Raw genomic sequence first — 19,849 nt, 5'->3', positions numbered from 1 at the left:
TTATTATTTTTTGGATATTTTGATTTTGCAAATTTCTAACCAGCTGACCCTTTATGAGTCATTAAAATCTAGTTGGGTAAGTTGGGGTTTTAGCATGTTTTCAAAATCGGATTGGATCCGATGGTTAGATCAGAAAAACAAGGAATTGATTAGGTGATCAGTTTCGTTTTTCTCCAAAGTTAGATTTTCCCCAAAAAATCGTTGATTTTGGTCAGTAAATCGCTGATATGAATGGTTAACTGTTCAAACGGTTAGACCATTTGAGCTGGGAACCGGACCCCTAACCGGTTCATTCTCTAGGTTAATTTCAAAAACCTTAGATTTTAGCAACCTACTTGAATTTAACAACTCACTGATTCATTATTATATTCACAATATTGAGCTATTAACCTATTACATTATTTGTATTTAAAAAGTATTGCAATTTTCCCCATACCTGGCCTCCTCGACCCAATCCTAATGCGGATGGGATTAATAGGGATATCCAATCAAAGACGGGGATAAGAGTGAAGTCACTCAAAATATATTTAAAATATTATTTATATTTTAATTTTTTTCTTTTATTTTAAATAAATATTATTTTCAAAAAATTTTATTAAAAAATTTGAGGATTCAAGTTCCCAATGGGAAACCTGTTGGGGACAAAAAACTTTAAAATTATGGAAAATTTTTAAAAATTAAAAAATTATGGACATAATCCTAGAAGACAAAACTCCAAAAATACCATAAAAGCCCGGAGTGGTCTAGATTTGATAAGCTACAAGTGAAGCTTATAGTCGTTTCGGGCTTCCCAGCTTCCCGATGTGTCAAGGAAAACTCCCAAAAGGGTCGATTGAAACTCTTAATACGTGACTAAGCATTGACACAAGTACGTTCTTCTCTTCTTCTTCTTCTTCTTCTTCTTCTTTAATTGAAATGAGTTGCAGCGGTAGGACGGAGAAGAGGAAGGAAATGGTTCAGAGGAGGGTGATTTCTACCCAATTTTCTGCTGCAACTTGTTGCAGCGGCAATGACAGAACAGGGGAGGAAATGTAGGCAAAGAAGAAGAAGAAGAAGAAGGATATATATAGAGAGAGCGAGAGATCAGTAGAAGAGTCAGAGTTGGGTTCAGATCTATTGCTGCTGCAGCAGCGGTGATGAAATAGAGGGAGAGAGAAATGGGAGAGAAGAAGAAGAAGAAGAAGAAGAAGAAGAAGAAGAAGAAGAGGGAGGCCAGAGGCGGAGATTGATCTAGGTTCACCACTGCTTGTGCTTTGTTTTTCGTTCAAAGGAGGCAGGTAATGAATAGTGTATCATTGAATGAAAAACTTAGGAGTTTTATAGGTAGGGTTAAGGGCAGTTTTGTTAATTCGGGGAAATTTAGGGGCACTTTTATAATTTTGAAAAATTGGTGGCATTTTGGTAATGTTTGATCAACTTGATCAAACCGGGTCCAAGGGTTAAACCGAGTTTCCGATCCAATGGTGGGTGGTTTCGGATAAAAAAATGGAGGGTTGAGATGGGTCTGACCGTAGAGAGTGGGTTTGTGTGTGGACCCATGAGATTGGCCAAAACGAAATCTTTTTAGATGGAAAGGTAAATGAGGATGTTTTTGACTGAAATTTCACAAGGTGGGGTTTTTGGACATTTTGAATTGATTGGTAGGGTTAGATTGGCCTGATTAGGCCTGGATTGGGCAGACCTGGAAAGGGATTAATTTGGCTAATCTGGAGCCTTGAAATGAAATCTATGTGTGATTGATGGGCAAATCGAGCAAAAATACTATTATATTTCGGAGTGATCAAGAGTGTCTGATCAGGAATCTAGGGTGAATTGGGGTTAAGAAGCGAATCGAGCAAAAATCGGGTGCTAACACTTGTTGGCGTGAAACACTAGTTGTTGTGAAACGCGTTAATTCTTCCATCTCTTTCAGATGACCGAATAGTGATGTAAGATACTATTTGATGCAATAGTTCCCTAATCAGTAAAGCAGTAGTTCATTTCTTAAACTTTGACATGTATGTTGGGGGAGTCCAAATTTGCTACCGGGTTAGTGCAAGCATGTGCAATCCTCTGAATCGCATCCATGTACTACTATGTTCCCAAAAGATATACCTTCTATGGGTGTTGCCATAACAATGGTGGGGGATACAAATCTTTGGAGGAAAAGTAGCATTAGTAGTGGTGGCAACAATGCTATCAAAGACCCTCACCTATAACAACGATTTTGTAGGAACAAAGATGAATTCTTTAGGCCAATCAATTTTTTCTTTAATAAATTCTTATTTTCTATGTGTTTTTTTTTCTTGCCAAATTCTATATCATGGTCCAAGATAATTAGATCATGTTTAGAGAATGATGCATATATGGAAAAAGGGTTTTAAAATTTCAATGATTATCAATAAATCTTTTTTTTTTATGGATTTGATTTCTTAGAAATTAAAAGATAAACTTGAGGTATAAATCAATTATTTTGCACAGTTGAATGTGTATGTGGGACCTACAAGTCTTATTTTGTACAAATAAAAGTGTATGTGGGGCCCATTAGTGCTAAATGTACATTGATGTATCAATGTATCATTGTTGTGCTATGTATACTTACCAAACAGTCTTTTTGTCATTTTAGCTTTTAAGAAGATCTGTTAAAAAATTGCTATCAAACAGTTTTTGGTCTTTAAAGATCTACTCATGAAAGCTCATCAGTCTTTTAAAGTCTTGAGTTTTTGAAAGATCTTCTTAAAAAGACTTGCCAAATGCCTCCTAAATCTTTCCATTTTGGTTGTCATAGCAGAATTGAAGCTGATGAAAGTTCAAAATTGGAACTATATATACGCCTATCGACAACCTCTTTGTTGTCCATCACGACAAGGAGAGGAGAATTGTGAGGAGGAAGACTGAGAACTTAACAGAATTATTCCCAGATGTGATGATTTATTTCATTCATTTAGTAGATGTGTCCTCCTGGACCTTCCCCATTAGAGCCGCTTTCGGGATTGGATTTATTCCGCTATGACCATTCGGAGTTTACGGAGATGGATTCTCTTTCCCCATCTCATCTCAATGCCCGCAAGAATCAACGGACCAAACGTCTCTTCCCATGACCCTTGTAGAGAAAACCTTTCTTTGAGCTATGCACATGATCAATCTCCCCTTTTAAAGTTAAATGCTGATGTTGGCTTGGGTTGGGTAAGGATTTAAGGCTACAACTTGGACTGGGTTGGCCCGAAAGTTGGGTTGGGTTGGGTCGGGTTGATGTTCAGGTTAGGGTTTGGGTTACAATTCATGAACCGGACTTTATTTCAGGTTGGGTTAGGGTTGACCCCTTAGCCAACCCAACCCAAACCCAATTCTATAGTACATGTCATATATAAATATATATTATATGTAATATATAACATACATTGATTTGTTTAAATGCATGGTACTTGTATAGCCCCCACCACATAGTTCATGTATTTCTTTTAAGATAATCACTTCACTTAATCTTAACCAGAAAGACTAAAACCTTAATAACATTATATAAGGTTTTAAATGATGGGAAGAAGGTTGGGTTGGGCCCAACCCGAGCCCAACCCAACTCAAAATTGACTTCGGGTTGGGTTGGGTTAGGGTTGAAGGAATTTAGTTAGGGTTGAGTTCCTTCAGGTTAGGTTAGGGTTAGGATTTGGGTTTAGAACTTAGGGTTGGCCTTAACCTGACCTAACCTAACCCGACTTGCAGTCTTATAAGGATTAAATACCAATCAACTATGACCCATCATCAATACTTGTTAAAGGGTCATAGCCCACCCTAACATTGACCCACCCATATTGATCCACTTAGACCCATACAAATTGACCATTACCTACTCTCACCCATACTAACCCACCTACTCTCACCTATTGTCAACAACCAATTTTTGCTCGGTCTGCCGCCTAAACCTCCAATTCACCCTAAACACCCGATTAGACCCTTCAGACTTTTCTGAAACACACAAAAACCTAGAAAACCCAAATTTCACTCCGAAAGCCCTTAGATCCATTGTTAAACCTATTCGATACCAATCTGATAGCACTAATTGACCCCTACTTACACTTCAACCACTAGATCTGACTCTACCATTAGACCCAAGACCTCCCAAAACACCCACCTTTAAAATTTCATCCCAAAACACCTTTGCTTACCCCTCCATCGCACCAAGGTTCCTTTTTAAGGCTCTAGATTAATTGAATTCCAAATCCGCCTAATCCAAGCCTAGTTGGCCCAATTTACCTTACCAAGTTAACCGAATTCCATTTTAAGGCCCCTGATTAGTCGAATCAAGCCCTTTCTAGACCTGCCTGATCCAGGCCCGATTGGGCCAATCTGACCCCATTAATCAACCTAGATTCCCCGAAAACCCCACCTTACTAAAATTTAGCCAAAAATACCCACATTTACCCTTACATCTAAAAAGATTCTATTTCAACCAATCTTGCTAGCCCATAGACACAAATCCCCTTTGTAGTCAGACCTATCCAAAACCTCCCTTTGACCCAAAATCCTAGCCACCCATCCAAAACCCTGGTTTGACCACCCTATGACCTAGTTTAGCCCAATTTACTAAAAATTACCAATATACCCCTTAGATTCTATAAAATTACGAAAATACCCCTACCTCCCATATAAATTCAATCTAAACTTTCATTCGCCCTAATCCGGAGAATACGAAGGAAGAAACTATTCATCTTCTCTTTCCTTCGAACAAAGCAAACAATGGTGGCAAAATCCATTCCCCGGTCACCCTTCTCGCTTTCCCCCTCCTTTCTTCACCCTCGCCTTTCCATTATCTCACCCATTGACTCAGAGATCTATTGAAGGCTCTGTTTCTCTTCTCCGCGGCGGCCAGCAGCAGCGACACTCATCCACTTCTCCCAGCGATACTCCTTTCTCCCCGATTTCCTTCTCTTTTTGTTTGATTTTCAGCCGTTTTTCTTTCATTCCCTCTCGCTGGTACTGTCCCTATTCATCTTGTTCATTGTCGTCCTTCTTTGCAAAAGGAACATCATTCTTTGGCGATGTCTCCGTTTGCTACCTGAATCAACGAAGACTCCATTGCTTTTAGTGTCGTCTATCTCTTTTTCATCAATCTCCAGTGACTTTTTGTGTTCTCTTTAGCATATGGTAGGAGACCGTGACCTCCCTTGTTCTGTGAAGGCATTTAATTCTTCTGGAGTTCTCATTCACAGCATCAAGAAACCAACGGCCAGGAAATCACTCAGGTAACTTGATCTGACCTCTCTTTGTATTTGCCTTGACAGGGAAGATTTGAGGTTGGGGAGTGGATGGATCGAGTAGGTTCTCTCGGATCCACTCCCATAAATCCTATTCCCAACCCTATCCTATTTGCACTTTTGCTGTATTCGTTAATAGTGATTTTATTTGGATTTGAATATGATATCGATAGCCATTAGGTTTCATTGTTCTATTCCATCCCTATTTGTCTCCTTTTTTTTTTTGGTTTTACCGTTGAACATCTAGTCTCTCGTGTTCCAATAATGTGGATATTATGATTACTTTCTCAGTTCTGTTTATCAGTTTTAGAGGTTAGACTGTCGAAGTTTTATAAGATTTACAACCCGATTCAGTACTCCTTATCAACCCATGACTATGCATGGCTGTATTCTTAATGGTGATCACATGAGGTTTGCATATCCATGACCATGATTAATGTTGTGCAATTAGTGTTTGAACATGATTATTTTTCGCTATTCTACTAATCTATGCTGAGAAACATTAGTTCTTGAGGATTACCAGTTATTAAACATACTCTCATGGTAGGAAGAATAAATAACAAATGGGCAAATAGGAAATGAATAGGAGAAAAGCAAGGGAATGTGGTTCAGGATTACTGCCTTCTCGTAGTTTAGGAGTATGGTAAGAATGCTAAAAAAACGCGAAGAAATGGTACAATAACCAATGGGATTAGCAGGTCCGAGTAGTCCCTTTAGGAGAGGGGAAGAATAAGACATGTAGGGGAAAAGAGTAGATATGTCAATAATTGGTAAAATGAACAATTGAGTAAAAATAAAATAAAATAAATAAATTGGGGGAGGCTTTCTTTCATGTTCATCGTTGTGCCTTTTATTCTGTGTGATTAGTTGTATGTCTTATGTTTTTGCTTTTACTTGAGTTACCATGTGGGCACCACCTATTGGACCCAGGAGAGGGGTGCCTAACCCCTTCTCTCCCATCCGAGTCTTACCTAGGCTGGTGTAGTCTGCCTTGGGCTCTAGAGTTACTATTAAACCGAAATGAATTTTAATGCTGATGTAACCGTTTTCGGCCACGTACCAATGTTTTGTGATGTAAAATTTTTTGGCTAAGTACCTCGTTATTTGACCCGGTGGTGGTGTGCCTTAGTGACGAGCTACTTGGTGGTGAACTCCATGGGGGAGAACTGCTTGGTGGCGAACTGCTTGGTGGCGAACTGCCCGGTGGCGAGCCTCCTAGTGGAGAGCTATTTGGTGACAAACTGCCGGGTGGCGAACTGCCTGGTGGTGCTCCCTGGTGGCGAACTGCCTGGTGGTGCTCCTTGGTGGCGAACTGCCTGGGGGCGAACTCCCTGGTGGCGAACTGCCTGGGGGCGAATTGCCTGGTGGTAAACTCCCCGGTGGCGAACTGCCTGGTGGCGAACTGCCTGGGGGCGAACTGCCTGGTGGTAAACTCCCCGGTGGCGAACTGCCTGGTGGCGAACTGCCTGGTGGCGAACTGCCTGGTGGCGAACTGCCTATTAGGTGGTCGATGCCTTAGAGAATGTTGGAGCTCCTTGGTGCGGCGCAATCCGACTGTCCTCAGCATGAGGTGGTCTTCTTTCCTTTGTAGGTGGCGGGAGCTGAGGGACCTCCGAGAACTCCATCTTTTCCTCCTCTTTGTAGGTGGCAGGAGCTAAGGGACCTCTGAGAACTCCATCTTTTCCTCCTTGTAGGTGGCGGGAGCTGAGGGACCTCCGAGAACTCCATCTTTTCCTCCTCTTTGTAGGTGGCAGGAGTTAAGGGACCTCCGAGAACTCTATATTTTCCTCCTCCTTGTAGGTGGCGGGAGCTGAGGGACCTCCGAGAACTCCATCTTTTCCTCCTCTTCGTAGGCGGCGGGAGCTGAAGGACCTGCGAGAACTGAATCAGAGGTCCCGGGGGTATTTTCCCGGTGGGGGCTCTCTGATGCTTAAGTTAGCACTCTTATTGTAGAGAGCTTTAAAGATAATATGAGAGAGCTAGAGAGCAGGGTTACTTCCCTTTTCTTCCCATCCTCTCCCCTTTGGGGGGGTGAGGTCTTTATATACCGGAGTCCTCGCGGGTTAGGTGGGTGAAAAGTCTCCAAACGGTAAGACTCGTCGCATCTTGTCAGAATCGGGGTACGGTGGTGAATTCCTCGAGGTCGTCAGGCTGGCGCTTGTGTCAGGCGGCCAGGTCGGCGCTTGGGCCGGGTTGTTAGAGGGGTGCCTACATCAGTCGGCGGGTCAGTGTCTAGGCCAGGTCGTCAGGTCGGCGCCTGTGTCAGTCGGCGGGTCAGTGTCTAGGCCAGGTCGTCAGGTCGGCGCCTGTGTCAGTCGGCGGGTCAGTGTCTAGATCAGGTCGTCAAGTTGGCGCCTGTGTTAGTCGGCGGGTCAGTGTCTAAGCCAAGTTCGTCGGTGGGCGCCTTGGTCGGATCATGCGCTAGGCTGGTCCAGGTCGGCTAGTTCGCACAGGCCGCACGCTAGGCCGTCAGCCGCGTGCAATTCGTGCAGGCCGCGCGCAGTTCGAGCAGACCGCGCGTGCGCCGCGCAGATCGCGTGTGTGCCGCGCGCAGGTCGTGCAGGCACGCGTCGAGCCGCACGTAGGTTGTGCCAGGCCGGCCAGATTGGTGCCCGGTTGGGTCACCAACTTCGTAAGTTTGATGGCTGGGTGTTTTCCTAGTCGTCACGAGGTGCCACGTGTCACAATTTCACTGGAGGGCCAAATTTGCCCTCATCAAATGCCATTCTTGGAGGCCCTATCACCTTCATTTCCTAATCTAATGGGTGGCGACTCCATTTGTAGCCCAAGTGGCAAGTGAGTCAGTTTTTTTTTGGCGCTCACAAACTGGTGACTCCATTGGGGATGTCTTGGACCATAGGTGGGGCCCACATGGGGCCCATTTGGCATGGATTGCTCTTTTATACTTATATTTGCTTTTATTTTATTCCTTTGATTTATGATAAAAATTGCTCATGTTACGATGCTTAGTTGATAATTGCTTGCTATTTGCTTGATGTTTTATTTCCATTATTGCATGCTTGATTCACTCGCTCTCTTGCACACACCATTTGCATTGGTTCTAGCATCCTATGTCCCATTAGGAGAGGGGTCAGTAAGTGGTCAAGACACGATGGACTCTGCTCCCCGTGGTCGCACCCAAAGCCTCCAAACCAGCCACCAACCTGAGAAACCCATTTGTCCAATGGGTGGAGGTTTGAAGGTTGGCAACCTTGTTGGAACCATTGAGTCTAGGTGTCAAACTCTCCCCCTCATGCATCACTGTCCACATGTCAGACTTGTCAGTTAGGGTGTCAGTCGAGTTGTCCGATATGATACCCGATACCGATACTTTGATTCTTGGGAATAAGTAATGTTTAAAAGGAAAATCATATAAGATATTATAAGTTTCGGTTTAGTTAGAATTAAATGGAAGAGAGCTCACCAAGGAGCTCTTCTAAGGAGTGCAAAATGATTGTTTTGATAGAGTTTTTCTATCAAATATCACTCTCTTTGTTGTCGCCATATTAGGGAGATGCTACAAAAGAGCTACAATTGTCAAATAGTTGCAAGTTAAAATATATATAAATGGCATTCAAATAATCAAACTATAAAGATAAATTGATAAATATATAAATGGTACCAACTTTCTAGTGGGATTGAAGGGATATGCTTCCAAAATTGGAGATATCAACCTCTAAATCAATGACTATATCATCATTTTCTGCTTTACCTATATTTACAAAAGGAAAAAAGTCAAAAAAAAAAAAAGAAATAGAGGAAGTACATATCAATGCCTCAACCATTATTGGGACAAGAAAGCTACGATACAGCTTTAATAGTCTTTCCTCCCTCCCATTAAATGTTGCTTTAGAAGCCACAATGAAAATGGAATGCTCAAGATATCACAAGCCATTAGAAACTTGGAAAAATGTTTTTCACATAATTTCCAATATGTTATGATATCTAATTCAGTTTGTCTCTCAACATATGGCTCCTCCAAATACAAGTCAAGTTGTGATTTCTTTTCATTTGTAGAAAAGACTCGACTTTCGTACGCATCATGATCCTACATAATACAAAGAAACATATAATTGAAAATGCAAACCAATATATAATCATCATTTTGCATATGATTTTGTATCAATTTATCATTTACCAAGACAAAAATATAAAATAATACTCACTTTCATTAATCCATACTCATTATAACTTATTGTGTTGCTACCCTCAGTTGGAATTGTGGAAGCACTTAGATCAATGGTTGAATAGTGATTCATGTATTGTTTAAATAATGCATACAATGTGTCTTGAACATGAACACTTTTATCTTTCCCATCTTCACCATATAACCTTTTACATACATATTCCACAATCTTTAACTTGTATTGGGGATCTAAAACTATAACAATGGCTAAAATAGTACTATATTCTACCCAATATTTGTCAAACTTTTCTTGCATAGGTTTAGCCATCACACTTATAAACCAATCTATACTTTCTAATGCATGTTTTAAAGTTCCTTAGATCTAACAAACTCTATGGAAAAATAAGTTTGAATTTGGGCACTTTGTACCAAAGAAAATATTTGTAACTTCATAAATTGGTCTAAAAAACCCCTTAATCTTTTCAACCGTTACCCATTCCTCTTCAGTTGGGTAGTTACAATAGTATGGACCCACCAACTTCAAGTGTCAAAACACCTTACAATACTCAACTACTATTTCAAGCATAAGATAGGTCAAATTCCACCTTGTAGGAACATCCAAGAATAGCTTACTCTTGTATTCTATTGAAAACTGTTAGATGCGTCCCATGAACTACATCAATCGTGACTCAGAACCATTGACAAATTTTACAATGTCAGATTTTTATCAAAGATTCATCTATCATTTTCAACCCATCTTGCACTATTAAGTTTAAAATTGTGCAACACAATGCACATGAAGGAATTTGCCATCATACAAAAGTGCCTTCTGAAAATTCAACCGAGATCCATAAACATTAATAAATGATTCATTAATTGAAGCATTATCTAGTATAATTGAGAATAATTTATTCTCAATTTACCACTCTTTCAACAATTTTAAAACCATATATGTAATGGAAACACCAAAGTGAGGGGGTGGAAAATGGAAAAAAACTTAGTATCTTCTTTTGCAAACACCAATTAGAATCCACAAAATGTACTGTAATGCAAATATAGGATACTGTTGTGATAGAAGTCCACATCTATTGTAAGACTAATTCTACCCCAGATGGATTGCAACAAATCCTAAAACCATTTATTCTCTCTCTCTCATATAATCTTAAAATATCGACGTTAATGGTGTTTTGTGTAATATGTCGAACATCAAAATTCAAAAGACTATGAACATTTATATTTCCTTCATGCTCTACATATGAGAGAAGAAAGTTATGCCTTATTATTTCCATTGTCATTACTTCCCTATATGCATCTTCATTAAATATGTGAGTCCTATTTCTAGGACTATGAGTCTCAAATATCCTTTCTTTATATATTTTCATATGCCATTTCGAATTGGATGTGCCATAACCAAAATTCGTAATGTAAGTTTTGTCATAGAACTTACACTTTGGTCTGGGTTTCCTATCATCATCAATAAACTTTACAAAAACTTCCCATGCATTTGAAAAACCTCTTTTTCTACTAATAAAACTTGAGACTTCTAACATTTTCAACAAAACTTACATAAATAAGATTGTCCTCAACCCTCTAACAATATAAGAGAAAGAATACAAAAAATAATAGTTGTAAAAGTTATTATATGAAAAGTAAGAGACCTTTGTTGACATTGTGTGCCGTTGACATTTGTCACCCTTCCAAACTAATTCCATTGCGTTCGCCTTCATTGTGGGCTAGTAGTAGCCTTGTTGTACGGATTTTTGGGCTAGCGCCCTACCCCCAAGTGTTCATCGTAAAGACCTTCATGGATTTTGCATAACACCTGGTTCACTTTTATTGAAAGCAAGCAGCGCAAGTAGGGAAGTGTGAACGACATGCGATACAACTATTCACCAATGATAACATAGTGAGCCGATTGCCGCTCTACCCTTCAAGGTATATTGCGCTTTGTTGGTAGGGTCTCGTGGCACATATAGTCAACAAGCGAATCTATCCAGTTTGGGTCTACAACCAAAACAAGAGCAACCTCTTATGCCACCTTTTCTATGCTAGGTCGTGGTGGGTTTTCAATGTAAACTGTCATCTTCATGATGTTTGTTGCATTGGCTAGATTCGAAAGTACGTCGATCTCAGTGTTCTCGAACCTTGGAATTTCTTAGATATACCAAGAGTGGAAGTTGGGATGGACCTTTCTAACCTTGGCTAGGTAGGCCAACATGACGGGCTCCTGAGCCTCATACTACCCATTCACTTGATTCACCACTAGTTGGGAGTCACTCCACACCATGAGATGTTTCAAGTTGATTTCTTTTGCCAATGATTGCCTAACTATCAACGCCCTATACTCAATTTCGTTATTTGAAGCTCAAAACGCGAATCGAAGATCATACTCTAGCTTCACCTTGTTAGGTCCATAAAGGATTAGCTCAGCCCTGCTTCTGTGTTGGTTGGACGGGTTGTCCACATGAAGGATCCAGGGTTCTTCGTCCCAAGTCGGATCAAGCGCCACATCGATAGATGCCTCTGGGGTGACTACGAGCTCGACAATTTCAAGGGTTGGTGTGCTAAACGTGCACTCGGTGACAAAGTCTGTCAAGACCTAGGCCTTGATCGTTGGGTGTGGTTTGAATTGAATGCCATACTTATTAAGCTCGATTTTCCTTTTTGTTAACCTTTCTGAGACCTCGGGCTTTTGAAGGAGTTGCCTCAGAGGTCGATTGGTTAAGACCACAACGGTATGGGCCTGAAAGTAAGGGCATAGTTTATAGGTTGATAACACTATTGAGAAGGCCAACTTTTTGATGTTCGGGTACCTCGTCTTGGCAGTGTGCAAGATTTTACTTATGTAGTAGACAAGTCATTGCACCCTGCCCAACTCGCGAATTAGAACCGAGTTGACTACCTTGTCATTCGTTGAGAGGTAGAGTTTTAGTTCATCTCCAACTTCCGACCTAATTAGCAAGGGTAGTGAACTTAGATACTTTTTTAGTTTGTCAAATGTGAGTTGGTAGTTTTCGGTTTACACGATGTCTTAGTTCTTTTTTATGGCTTTAAAGAACGGAAGGCACTACCCAGTTGACTTAGACATAAACTAGTTCAGAGTGGCTATCCGACCCTAGGGGGTCTCATATTTAGGATGGCTTGGATTTTATCTGGGTTGGCTTCGATGCTACGTTGGTTTATTATGTACCCAATGAACTTACCCAACGTGACCCCAAAGAAGCACTTGTTCAGTTTGAGCTTCATATTGTATTTCTTAGAATGCCAAAAGCACCGAATAAGTCACAAATTAAAGAATTTGAAAACTGGGTTTTAACAACCATATCATCAGCATAAACTTCTATTTTATTTCCAATCAAATCAAAAAAATATTTTGTTTACAAGATTTTACTTATGTAGTAGACAAGTCATTGCACCCTGCCCAACTCGCGAATTAGAACCGAGTTGACTACCTTGTCATTCGTTGAGAGGTAGAGTTTTAGTTCATCTCCAACTTCCGACCTAATTAGCAAGGGTAGTGAACTTAGATACTTTTTTAGTTTGTCAAATGTGAGTTGGTAGTTTTCGGTTTACACGAAGTCTTAGTTCTTTTTTATGGCTTTAAAGAACGGAAGGCACTACCCAGTTGACTTAGACATAAACTAGTTCAGAGTGGCTATCCGACCCTAGGGGGTCTCATATTTAGGATGGCTTGGATTTTATCTGGGTTGGCTTCGATGCTACGTTGGTTTATTATGTACCCAATGAACTTACCCAACGTGACCCCAAAGAAGCACTTGTTCAGTTTGAGCTTCATATTGTATTTCTTAGAATGCCAAAAGCACCGAATAAGTCACAAATTAAAGAATTTGAAAACTGGGTTTTAACAACCATATCATCAGCATAAACTTCTATTTTATTTCCAATCAAATCAAAAAAATATTTTGTTTACAAGATTTTACTTATGTAGTAGACAAGTCATTGCACCCTGCCCAACTCGTGAATTAGAACCGAGTTGACTACCTTGTCATTCGTTGAGAGGTAGAGTTTTAGTTCATCTCCAACTTCCGACCTAATTAGCAAGGGTAGTGAACTTAGATACTTTTTTAGTTTGTCAAATGTGAGTTGGTAGTTTTCGGTTTACACGAAGTCTTAGTTCTTTTTTATGGCTTTAAAGAACGGAAGGCACTACCCAGTTGACTTAGACATAAACTAGTTCAGAGTGGCTATCCGACCCTAGGGGGTCTCATATTTAGGATGGCTTGGATTTTATCTGGGTTGGCTTCGATGCTACGTTGGTTTATTATGTACCCAATGAACTTACCCAACGTGACCCCAAAGAAGCACTTGTTCAGTTTGAGCTTCATATTGTATTTCTTAGAATGCCAAAAGCACCGAATAAGTCACAAATTAAAGAATTTGAAAACTGGGTTTTAACAACCATATCATCAGCATAAACTTCTATTTTATTTCCAATCAAATCAAAAAAATATTTTGTTTACAAGATGTTAATAGGTCGCCCCAGTGTTTTTTAAGCCAAAGGGCATAACTTTGTAATAATACAAGTCCATTTCAGTTACAAAAATTGTTTTTTAGTCTTGGACTAAATCCATCTAGATTTAATTGTATTCTACTACAAGAAAATAGACTTTTAGCTATGGACAAAACTGTAAGTATAAGTCTAAAAAACCGTACGTATAGATCTATAGCTACGACCTTGCTACGGATAGAAAGTTGCAGGTGATGTTCACGTGGCTATAGGTTTTAACTATGGATGGTAAGGTCTGTAGCTAAAAAGTGTCTTTAGCTACAGTTATTGTCTGTAGCTAAAATCCAAGATCACAACTATTAACACCTATAGCTACAAACAAAAATTGTAGCTAAAACCACCTACAACTACGGTTTCCATGTTGTCTGTAGCTAGATGTTCGATAATGTAATAACCTTTAGCTACGGATTTTGAAGGTATTCGTAGCTATACCACAACTGAAGTAGAGCAAAAAATACCTATAGCTACGGTTTTTGTAGTATTCGTAATTAAATGTTATGACCCATATTAACCTTTAGCTACGGATTTTGAAGGCATTTGTAGCAAAAGCTAGGATATGGTGGCCGTATAAATCATAAAACTTGGCGGTAAAGATCATAAAACTGCTGCTATAACTATATCCCAAACATTGTTTCAAACTTATAGTGATATGTTTTTCAGACCTATAGTGGCAATTATGATTGCTACTATAGGTTTATGCTTTTTAGAAATATTATATATTTGTTCAAAATCTTAAATACAAAAACCTGAATCATTTCTTATATATAGTAGAAACATGTCCATTCATACATTGCATAAAACCTGCATGCAAATTTTTAATAATAGAAATTACATTATAAAAAGTAAAAAAGTTACGTCTCAAGTACAATTTGCACACATCCATAGGTTCTACATTATAAATTCAAATTGCTTGAAGAGATTAAACTACAATTAACATTTGAAAATCTAATCCAATATGTCTCGATCTAAGAATCTAAAGTTTCTTCTTCCATTCAACCTATAAGAATATAAGAAGAAAAAAAATTAGAATTCCATGAAGTGGTTTTATGAATTCACCACTCATACAATTCATAATACAAATAAATTGCAAACTCAAAAAGTCCTGTCAATTTGTAGTTATTATTCTGTAAAAAATAAACATAATTCTACAATTTGTAAGCCATTTTTGCATTGCAGCAAATAAGAGCTAATGCTCTTATTGAAGTGCCATGAAGTGCCATAAGAGCTAATGGTTTTAAACCTCTAGAAAAAAAGAAATAAAAAAAAAAACTTTGTTGAAGTGCTATTTGGCCAAGCTTAATGCAAAATTTTGAGTTTTAGTCAACAAATATTGCAGACTCAAGAGAAGAAAAAAATTAAAGGCATAGATCTCAAGAGAAATGGGCCACCTCAAACAGTCATTAGACTTGTTCAAGGGCCGGGCCATGCCAGGCTCGGATCGGGCTTTTACTCTTTATAAATAGGATTTTATTAGGCCCGAGCCTAAGTCCAGACCGACCAATGGGCCTACAGCTTGGGCCTGAGCTTGGACCTAATAAAAAGCCCAAAGCCGGGCCCGAGCCCGAGCCTGAAGTCCAACCTAACAAAAAGATAAGTCGGTGCCTGTGTTTGCATCTGTGTTCGCCGTTGGGCAAACAATAAGAGAGGAATAGAACAAAAGGGCAAAGAGAAAGGATTCACCACCAGTGCTTGTGTTCGCCGATGCCTAAGTTTGCGTCTGATAAATGAGTTGAGCTGAGATCCTGAGAGTGAGAAGAGGAACAACCGAACAATGAAGAGAGAGAGAGAGAGAGAGAGAGAGAGAGAGAGAGAGAGAGAGAGGAGGACTCACCAATCACCGCTGGAGTTCACTAGTTGCACCGATGAGAGTGTTCGTCGGTTCTGTCTTCCTGAGAGTGTTTGGCTGTGTGAGGCTGTGACTGTGAGAAGTGAGTTTGTTTGGCTAAGAGAAAGAGACGAGTCAGAAGATAGGGGTTATCCGATTAGGATATTTAGGGTTTAACTTATACAAAAGTCGGGCTGGGTCGGGCTAGGGCCAGGCTTTTTTAACAAATCCTGAACCCGACCCGTAAAATAGATGGGCTTGGGCTTTTAGCCCGAGGTCAAGCCCGCGGGCTAAAATGCATGCCCTTGGGCTACCCGGCCCATAAACAGGTATAACAGTCACCATATTCTGCCCGTCCGACAAGGCTTTCATGTCTCCCGACTTCAAATATGCAGGACCCCCCTTGACCCTTCTGCGGTACCACGTTGCACTGGGTAAGTTAGACAGAGAGGTTTTGGATTCATCAGTGCTCCATTGGTCCAAGGTCGAAACCCTCCTTCCTGGGCATCTCCTCGTTGTCACTTCAGTACGCGGAGGAACTTCCTGGCGTCAAAATCACTCACTGCGACCTGTATAATGATGGGCATGTGATCGTTCATGGCGTGGAGGACTTCTTCGACCCTGCTTTTGCAAACTATTTGGTTTCCACAGTATGATGGAGTATTGGTCGACACTGGCAACTCTGATACACAAGGTTCAACCAAGATGATGGATCTTATTTTTCAACTCACAGAGAGATCAGATGTGCAGATGGTCTCTATACTGTTCTTTGCTGGTTGCATGGTTCTGTGTCTGCTGTTGTAGACGCAGGGAACCTCTAGATGGATATGTTCACCTGATATCAGGCTCAGTTGTATAGTCTGTCTCTGATAGTTCTATACTGTTACTCTCATTATTTGTTTAAGAATTGTATGAGGCAGATGAAAAACAAAGGTGTATTCTACAAGAAAATTAAAATGTCTGCATTACTTTGATTTTTTCATCTTTCTATCCTCTGCTCTGTGCTCTGCACAAATAGTTCATTAATGAAATATTTGAAGGAGTAATAGTTGAAAAAGGAGTTTTTCCCTGGTTTTGCAGATACACAGCCAGATTGACACATACTTGATTGTCAAAAAGAATTCAACACTTCGCACAAAAAAAAAGTGTTTTCTTTCAGATAAAATCCCTCATTCTTACTCTAGTACTGAACTAACCAATAAATCAGAATCTCCAACTGAATATTATATGCTTAATGAAACTTAATTGAAACCAGAAACTCAGGCATTTCAAGTTGATTAAAACAACTGATTTTTGCATCTTTGTTTGATATAGGGTTCTTATCCTTGTAAGAGTATATTAGTGGAAGGACAATTATTGGACAAAGATAAGACTCGCGAGAGTCCCGGGTAGGAAGTAGAGTCCTGGATAGACTCGCGAGAGTCCCGCATATGAAGTCTTTTTTTGTTTTGCTTTTCTTTTTGGATTAGGAAAACCTTGCTTTTAGAAAGTTTTGGGGAGGAAAGAACTCCATCGTTTGTATATAAATATCATAAGGTATCAATTGAAAACGCACCCTTTTGGCTTCCGAAATTTTTTATGGTATCAGAACCATAACAAACGAGAGCGAGAGGTTTGTGTTCTAAGATCTGGAGATCAGTAGTGGTAGTGATGTTGCTCGGCGCCGGCAGTGTGGGGACTGTGTTCTAAGTTGATACCAGTCTGTGTTCTACGGTCTAGAGATCAGTAGCGGTAACAAAGTTGCTGAGAGCAACACTACATTCGCTTAGCGCCGGTAGAGTCCAGACTTTGCACTCTAGTTTCCAGTTCAGCATTTCGTCTTCCTCATCATCTGTTCCAGTCAACTCTGTTCCAGTCAACTCTATCGCAGTCAGGTAGGCACTCTGCACTCAGGCAGAGACGTAGAGTTCTTCATTTCTTCTTCTTCTTTAGTCTTCTTCCAACAATGGTGATACCAGATAGTTATAATCGGAACAGTGTGCAACAACATCAGCAGTCGAATGGGAGCACGTGAGTTTGAACCAACGCCTTCTTTAGCATAAGCTGAAAAGGGTTGTCTACGTCACTTATCGTCAGCGTCTTCTTTAATACCCAAGGATCTTCGTGCATATTCAGTTCTATCGATAAACCGAAGTGATCATCGTTTAATCCTCGGGGGTGATCATGGTAGCGATTCATCCTTTCAACTGCGGCAGGGTCGATCCAAAATAACTCATCACTTTGATCTCCTCTCTCAGGGCGGTTGTGGTGAGTATTCATCCTTTCATCAGTTGCGATAGCGTGGACAACGGGGAATATGATTTCTTGTAGGTTTCTGTTGTTGCTCTCCTCGCCGACAAAGAAATCGGAGAAGGTGACTTCTTGTGCTTCTGCAGAAACTTGGTGAGAGTAAAATAATCCAACTAAAAGGGAAAAGGAAAATCATTCCTTGGGTACAATCGAAGAATCAACCAACTTTTTTTAGCACCATTTTCAAAACCCCTGCAACGCTGACTTTACCTTAGAATTATATTAGAGACAGTACTGATTGGTCGCTCAACTCAAGTAGTGTTGCTGATCGGTCACAATGGGTATTGCTGATCGGTCACCATGGCTGCCTACAACGATAGGAACGGTGAGAGCTCGAGTAAGTCTGTTGGTCCCTCTGGCGGATGTGGCCGAGGTACGACAAAGGCTCATACTGCTCAGTCATCAGCGGGGCGTGAGGTGGCTGCTAATGCAGTTATGACTGATGAAGATAGGACTGGACTGAACGGGCTTAATGACGAGCAATGGCAGACTCTTATAAGCATGCTTAATGCTTACAAAACCAGGACTAATGAAAAACTCTCTGGTAAGAATTACTCCACTGAATGGATTGTTGACTCTGGGGCGTCACATCACATGATAGGGAGTTTAAATGTGCTCGTCGACACCTATGATGTTGCACCTTGTCCTGTTAGCTTACCCAACTGTGCACACACTGAGGCCGTGAAAGAAGGCACTGTTGAACTTGGAAATAATTTTAAGTTGCTGCACGTATTATATGTCCCAAAACTTAATTGTAATTTATTGTCAGTAGGTCGGTTACTTCGTGATAAGATTGTATTGTGACGTTACTAATAAGTTGTGTGTGATACAGGACCGCATCTCGAGGACTTTGATCGGTGCGGGTGAACAGCTTGATGGGGTCTATGTCTTCAAGGGTGTGGCACCGGTTCATACTTACAAGACAGATGGAATTGGATCATGCGATTTGTGGCATTGGAGATTGGGACACCCTTCTTATCAAACGGTTAGTTCGCTTCTTAATATTAGTAATAGTTAGAACAAAACCTGTGATGTTTGTTTGAAGGCAAAGCAAACTAGAGATGTTTTTATCCAAAGCGACAATAAATCGACTGATTGTTTTGCATTGATTCATTGTGACTTATGGGGTGCTTATAGAGTACCTGCATCTTGCGGTGCTATATATTTTTTGACAATTGTTGATGATTATTCTCGAGCGGTTTGGATTTATTTGTTGGCTGAAAAAAGTGAAGTTGGTCGAACACTCAAAAATTTCTATGCAATGATTGAACGACAATTTAATAAGAAGGTTAAGGTGGTGAGAATTGATAATGAAACAAAGTTTAAATCCTTGAAATCATATTTTGATAAGCAAGGGATTTTATTTCAAACTTCCTGTGTTGGAATAGCACAACAAAATTGTCGTGTGGAGAGAAAGCATCATCATATTTTGAATGTGGCCAGAGCACTCAGTTTTCAAGCACATCTTCCAATCAGTTTTTGGGGTGAGTGTATTTTGACCACAGGGTACTTGAATAATTGGACACCTTTGACCATTCTTGGTGGTGAAACACCTTACGAGATGTTGTTTGGACAAAGTCCTTCTTATAAACATCTCAAAGTTTTTGGTTGGTTGTGTTTTTTGCATATTCGGGACTGTGACAAATTTGCCAATAGGAGCAGGAAATGTGTCTTTGTTGGGTATCCTTTTGGGAAAAAAGGAATGGAAATTATATGATCTTGAGTCTGGTGATTACTTCGTCTCATGAGACGTGGTTTTTAGTGAGGTCGAGTTTCCTTTTACCACTCCGGAACATCAACCCTCAGTAACCAGTTCTCCCGTAGCCAAAGAAAATGTTGGGTTGCCTTGG

The 19,849-nt window shown here is 40.2% G+C and overlaps 1 long non-coding RNA gene across 2 annotated transcripts; it reads left to right on the top strand.

The window, feature by feature from the left end:
* The first annotated feature begins 4,652 nt into the window (after positions 1-4,652).
* Positions 4,653-19,188, top strand: LOC148872568 (uncharacterized). 2 transcript variants are annotated; one of them, XR_016107189.1, is made up of 2 exons: positions 4,653-5,219; positions 18,832-19,188. It is a non-coding gene; the product is annotated as an uncharacterized LOC148872568 (long non-coding RNA). The 2 variants fall into 2 exon arrangements; XR_016107190.1 differs by lacking the exon at positions 18,832-19,188 and adding an exon at positions 16,106-16,775 and having other exon boundaries at positions 4,658-5,219.
* The last annotated feature ends 661 nt before the right edge of the window (positions 19,189-19,849 follow it).

This window comes from Nelumbo lutea, chromosome 2 (assembly GCF_056320005.1).
Source record: "Nelumbo lutea isolate HS-2025 chromosome 2, American lotus-T2T, whole genome shotgun sequence".
NCBI lineage: Eukaryota > Viridiplantae > Streptophyta > Magnoliopsida > Proteales > Nelumbonaceae > Nelumbo > Nelumbo lutea.
The sequence above is the reverse complement of the archived record's forward strand: the minus strand, read 5'-3'. Positions and strand labels throughout refer to the sequence as shown.